Here is a 5,604-nt window from a genome sequence, read left to right on the forward strand (position 1 = left end):
TATTAATATATGTATTATTAAAACCAGTGGCAATGATTGTAAATATATAAACTAAGTGAGGGTTAATTTACATTTGTACTTCACTTTTAATAGGATAGTTGAGAATTGATTGTATTGGCAAGCTCAAGGCAAATAATTTCTAAGGAGTAGACCAATAGGAAGTATTTCTGTAGAGTTTTTGAAGAAAATAAAAAGTAGTGACTTGAGAACTATGGACATCATTGGTCCATTTTTTATTGCTTTTTTCAAAATATATTGCATCTCCTTGAATTTCTGGGAACCCTTAAACATTTTTTACTTTACCATCTAAAAATACTAGATTCAATCTCCGCGCTACGCGCGGATAAATGTTGAAATTGTTTAGTTTAAGATCATAAGTTTTGAGGTTTGTCTGGGTTTGAACGTATTTTATTTTATAAAATTATTTGAAATCTGGTAAATATTAAGTGCATGTAAAAAAATGAAAGAGTTGCTTATAATAACTTAAATATCGTAAGAAGGAATTAAAGTACTCTGGAGAATAGAGTCTGGGTTGTTGTCCATCATCATAAAGAAATAACCTGAGTCTGTGATGTTGTCCATCATATTGTCTACAGTTATTGCTTACGTGTTTGCCTTTGCTAACTCTTCCATATTATTTGTAATATCTATCCGGTCTGACCAATTGTTGAAATATTGGAGATCTTACTTCCTCAAGTTAGTTATAGCGGTGACTGTGTTCATTTAGCTTATTAGATATGGCTCTTAAACTTATGGGTATATTAGTTAGTTCTGCAAAGACCAGGGTGCTATTTTTTTTTGGATAATCCCGTGTTAATATTGGGTGTGTAAAATCTCATCTATTTTTAAATAGGGACTGAAGTAATATATTTAAACATATGACAAAAATTAATTATTTATTTTAATTTTTTATGATGAAACCAGAAATTAGTGGTTTTTCATTTTTTTTATAGACTTCTAAGATTTATTAGGTAGTTGTAAGTTGGAATCACATTTTTTAAAAACGAAATCATAAGCACCAGACACCGATACTTTAGTTAAGTAGAATAACATATACACTCTAATAATCTGTTAATCGTTTATTTGACGAATAAAGTAAAGGATGTCAATTATCTTTAGAGTAATTATGACACTACCACAAACTAAAATTTTTGTTTTGCAAGTTTTGGTTTATTTCTTTTCTTCTTATATATTGAAGATATCTCGACTTTACTTTAACAATTTGCTTTTCTATATCATCCATCATGGTATTATTAAATTAGAAAATACTAACTTACTAAATTTAATCAAAGCGAAAAAAATATATGACGGGTTCAAATGTGATAAACTCGCCAAAATGATATATAGACGACAACGTTGAGTTATCAGTCCCAAATATTAGTTGGTATTGGAAGGCAGATCAACTGTGACATCAGATTCGGCACACTCTTTCTGGAGTGTCAAGAATGGGGTGATTCCACCACCAACAGCAATCTGGAAGTATAAATAATCACATCTACATCAACAGTGTGAGTGTCTAACCTGCATACAAACAAAACCAAGCTCTAAATCCATATTCAACCAAGAATACATAGAAGTGCATATCAAACATAGAAAGATAGCTGAATATATAAATTCTGAGATTCAGCCTACCTTTCTATGACCTTAAATGAACTTGACATTAGCATTATGCTTTATGTTCTTAGAGATACCCTTCAGTGCTGCAGCTCAGCGTTCTTGTTGGCAATCAATGTGCCTGATCATGAGAAAGGTCAGCTTCATATGGCCAACCAAATCCAGAAACATCTTCAAACTCTTGAGTGTATTTGGATGCATACAAAAGTAACTTTGTGGAACACTTCCACTGAGTACACATATGTGGATTAACTAATATGAGTTCACTCATTCATTTAAGTCTTAACACAGAACATAGTATGACAATTTGCTAGCAGATGTATCAAAACAATCAAAAGGAAAGAACTTTAAAAAACTTATGTTCCTCCGACATTGTTGGTGTGCTATGCAGCAGCTCATACACATTTATAAATGGACTAACAAACCAGTGATCCTGATGAAAAATATGAAGACTATAGTTAGACAACTAAGCCCTCAAAAATATAATTGGTGATGTTCTTACTTCTCAATAGAAAAGAAATAGATGAATAAAAATATCCGGAGCTTTCAGATCCTCGCTCCCCCCTCTTGCCTATCCGGTAACTTGCACTTTGAAGATGGGGATGGGACTCTGATTTCCTCTATGGTGGAATCTAATCGCCCAGTGATATTTTTAATCTCCTTTAACACTCAGCTTACTCCTTGATCGATCTGATATGTCTCGGTCAAGACAGTGTTCTTGAAGTAAGGGTTCTGAACAAAGAAAAACTCAAGCTTGAACCCTTTTGGCTCTTCAACCCTGTTCTAGTTGATATCGTTAAGGTACTTGAGACCACCACCTCAGTTACCTAGAATTATGGGAAACAAAAACATGAATATTAAGAGAATTACTTTTCTTTAAAAAAACAAACAAAAGAAGAGTATCCCTCACAAACTTCCTCAGTTGTAATTTCATTGTTCTTCAGTTCAATAAACCAAAGGCCAGTAGTCTTTCGCTGCAGAAGAAAAAACAGATGTTCATAACAGTTAAAACATGATTTCGCCATCATCTGGAAGCTAAAAACATAACCAAAAATTAGTGTAAGTGATTTATAACACACCTTCAACAGCTTTATCTTCTCCCTATTATTTTTTTTTACTTCTTCAGGTGCACCATTCAACTTTAACCACACTGGTCCCAATCTCATATCGTTGCTTTTAATGACGTTGAAAAAGTAGAAACCCCCAATATTAGTCATAATCATATAAGAGAGAGGTCTTATTGCATCATTCTTAAATCACTATACGTTGGGAAAGCAGAGAACCATCAATATAACTTACAATCATGGATGATACGAAACGAAGTTAAAAACACATGACACTATTGATCTAAGTAAGTAGCAACAAATATAACTTTTATAAGCTTATGTATCATGAGATCAGTGATCACAGAATCAAAGATCTTTTCTCTACCTTGGTATACAAAAGACTGATAAGACTTTTTGATTCTTAGCTTCTAAAGCTGCCCTCTCCCAGACTTTTGATTCTTACCATCACTTTCTCATGGAACTCTGTCCTCTCTCCTCTCAAGGACAGCTCGGTTCTGTTTCTTGAACAAAACAGAACTTGACATCTCTAAAGAACACCACTTGAGCAGTTTTTGCGGAGGGGACACCGGTTCCACCCCGACGTTTGATAGGCACATCGGAACACACAACGGACTTGCCGTTTGGTTTCTCCGCAACAGGAAAAACAGAGACAGAGTTGGCTGAAGAGACACCGGATTCGACAGTAGGTTTGATCGGGCCGGCGGAAGCTGCTTTCTTCGACATAAGGTCGCCGGAAACAGGGCTTTTGTTGTCGGGATTCATGGTCTGAGGTTTTTTTTTCGAGGATGGAAAGGGAGATTAAGAAGTTGTGAAAAATCAAAGTGGTATAAATAAACTTTGAGGGAGAAAGGCGAAAAGAATCCATAGATTAGAGCTCGGAAGGATTGATTGCCAAGGATTGATTGCAGAGTGATGGAGTCTATGTCGTTTGATCGTCTCTCGGTTACAAAAGCGTAAACGACGAAGAAGGAGGAGTTGATTCAACCACCAAAAAGGCTTGTTTTCGAATGGGCTTTTGGACCAAATAAAGATATATCACGGATCCATTCATAGACTGGCCCAGCGCGAATGACATGGCAAAAAATCAGTTTCTTATTGGCTGATTTGATCTGCCTACGTGGACGGCCTCTCTGTTGATTATATTCACCTTTTAGTATAGTATAGATCCCCTTAACCCTAGAATCATCCAACTTGAATGTTGTTTTTGATGAGAAATCACAGTTACTTTAATGATTGTAGAGAGTTAGTTGATTTAAATGAGCTGCTAAAAAAGTCGATTTAAATGCAAAGTTTATTTAGGACTGTAGTTTGCATGAAAGATCAAGCGGTTAGGGACGGAGGACGAAGTAAGCAATCTTTAACATGTTCTTCGTATTATGTGGTCAAAAAAGTTTGCAATAGCTGGCCGTTCTTCTGGTTCTGAAACCATCTTCACCAATTGAGAACAATCTGTTGCAAACGTGACATGATATTGGCGTAAATTCTTCATACATTCAATTGCCCCAAATAAGCGCCTCTATTTCCGAATGAAGGGGTGAAAGACTAGCTCGAGTATTTTGTGCCCCCCAGTAATCCATCGAAACCCGCTAGATGTAAATCCTTATCTTTCCACGATCCATCTGTGAAACACCATCTTCCCGGAATAGGAGGTACGGTTGTAACCTCATTCACCCTACTTTGGGTAATCCTTTGTGTAATTGTGTCTATCAGCCAGAGTAATGATTATGTTTCTGCCAGCTTGAGAGTATCTCTGGGATCAATATCTATGTTGTTGTTTTTTTTTCTGTTATTCTTTCTTTTCAAATATACCATAAGATCCATGCAAATTGATGATTCTCAATCTGCGGAGTAACTCTCCAAAACATATGGTCCATATTTTTGAAAAGTGATTGTGTTGGGAAAATACATGGATTCGATGGAATACGTGACAGTGCCCAAACTTGGATCGCTGGTGTACATTCAAAGAACACATGGTTCAATGATTCCTCTGGTTGTCCACAACGAGCATAGCATATATCACCTTGAATTCCTCTGCTACTTAAATTTTTCTGTATATCTTGTGGATCCACAAGAGACTGAATTGTATGTAAGTTCCATGTACGTGATGTCGTATTGATGAGAGAATCTACTGTAAGATCGGGGAGAAATTCTTGTTGATACTATTTGCTGGTCTCGGGCGAGTGGTTGGGAGTCAAGGATCATTCCATACTGAGATAGATGATCATGATCCCAACCATTTAATTAGTCATTTGCTAAGCAGAGATCTAGCAGAGATAATACTGCGCCAGCCATATGATGGTGTGTATGATCTTAACAGTTCCAGGGATGATGCATTCCTGAAATACCGTCCTTTAAAAACTCTAAAAAATAGAGTACTCGGCTTTTCAATCAAACGCCACAACTGCTTTGCAAGCATAGCCGTTTGAAATCCATGATGTCTTTGAAATCTAAGCCCACTTCATCCTTGGGATTACATAATTTGTCCCATGATTTTAAATACATACCTTTCTTACTCCCTCCTGGGCTCCACCAAAATTGTGCTATTCCGCTTGTCAATTTCTTCGTTACTGTCTTTGGTAGACATTAACATGACATGATATAATTTGGCAAAGCTGTTACCACTGATTTAATAATCACTTCCTTTCCTCCTTTGGTAAAAACTTGAAGGTCCATCCATTAACTCGATTATTCAGTCGCTCCTAAACAAACCCAAAAACTTGTGTTCTCGATCCTCCCAATCTTTCAGAGATGTTATGTAGTTAACATCACAAGTTTAACTTCGTTCATTGAAAACCTGATGTAAATGTCAGAGACCGTTTAAATATCTCGTTTTATCAATTAAATATGATTGATGCAACCTTAATTTAACTGAAATTAGATCTTAATCCGCGTTTTAAAAGCATAAAAATATTCTTACCAAAAT

General features: G+C 35.8%; 1 long non-coding RNA gene across 2 annotated transcripts; it reads right to left on the minus strand.

Annotated features, from left to right (window-relative positions):
- Positions 1-1,278: 1,278 nt before the first annotated feature.
- On the minus strand, positions 1,279-3,651 carry LOC130509479 (uncharacterized). 2 transcript variants are annotated; one of them, XR_008943505.1, is made up of 5 exons: positions 3,046-3,651; positions 2,694-2,787; positions 2,525-2,588; positions 1,633-2,441; positions 1,279-1,521 (listed from the first exon to the last, which is right to left on the minus strand). It is a non-coding gene; the product is annotated as an uncharacterized LOC130509479 (long non-coding RNA). The 2 variants fall into 2 exon arrangements; XR_008943504.1 differs by having other exon boundaries at positions 1,633-2,588.
- Positions 3,652-5,604: the final 1,953 nt, after the last annotated feature.

The sequence above is a fragment of the Raphanus sativus genome, chromosome 3, assembly GCF_000801105.2.
Source record: "Raphanus sativus cultivar WK10039 chromosome 3, ASM80110v3, whole genome shotgun sequence".
In the NCBI taxonomy this organism is placed as follows: Eukaryota; Viridiplantae; Streptophyta; class Magnoliopsida; order Brassicales; family Brassicaceae; genus Raphanus; species Raphanus sativus.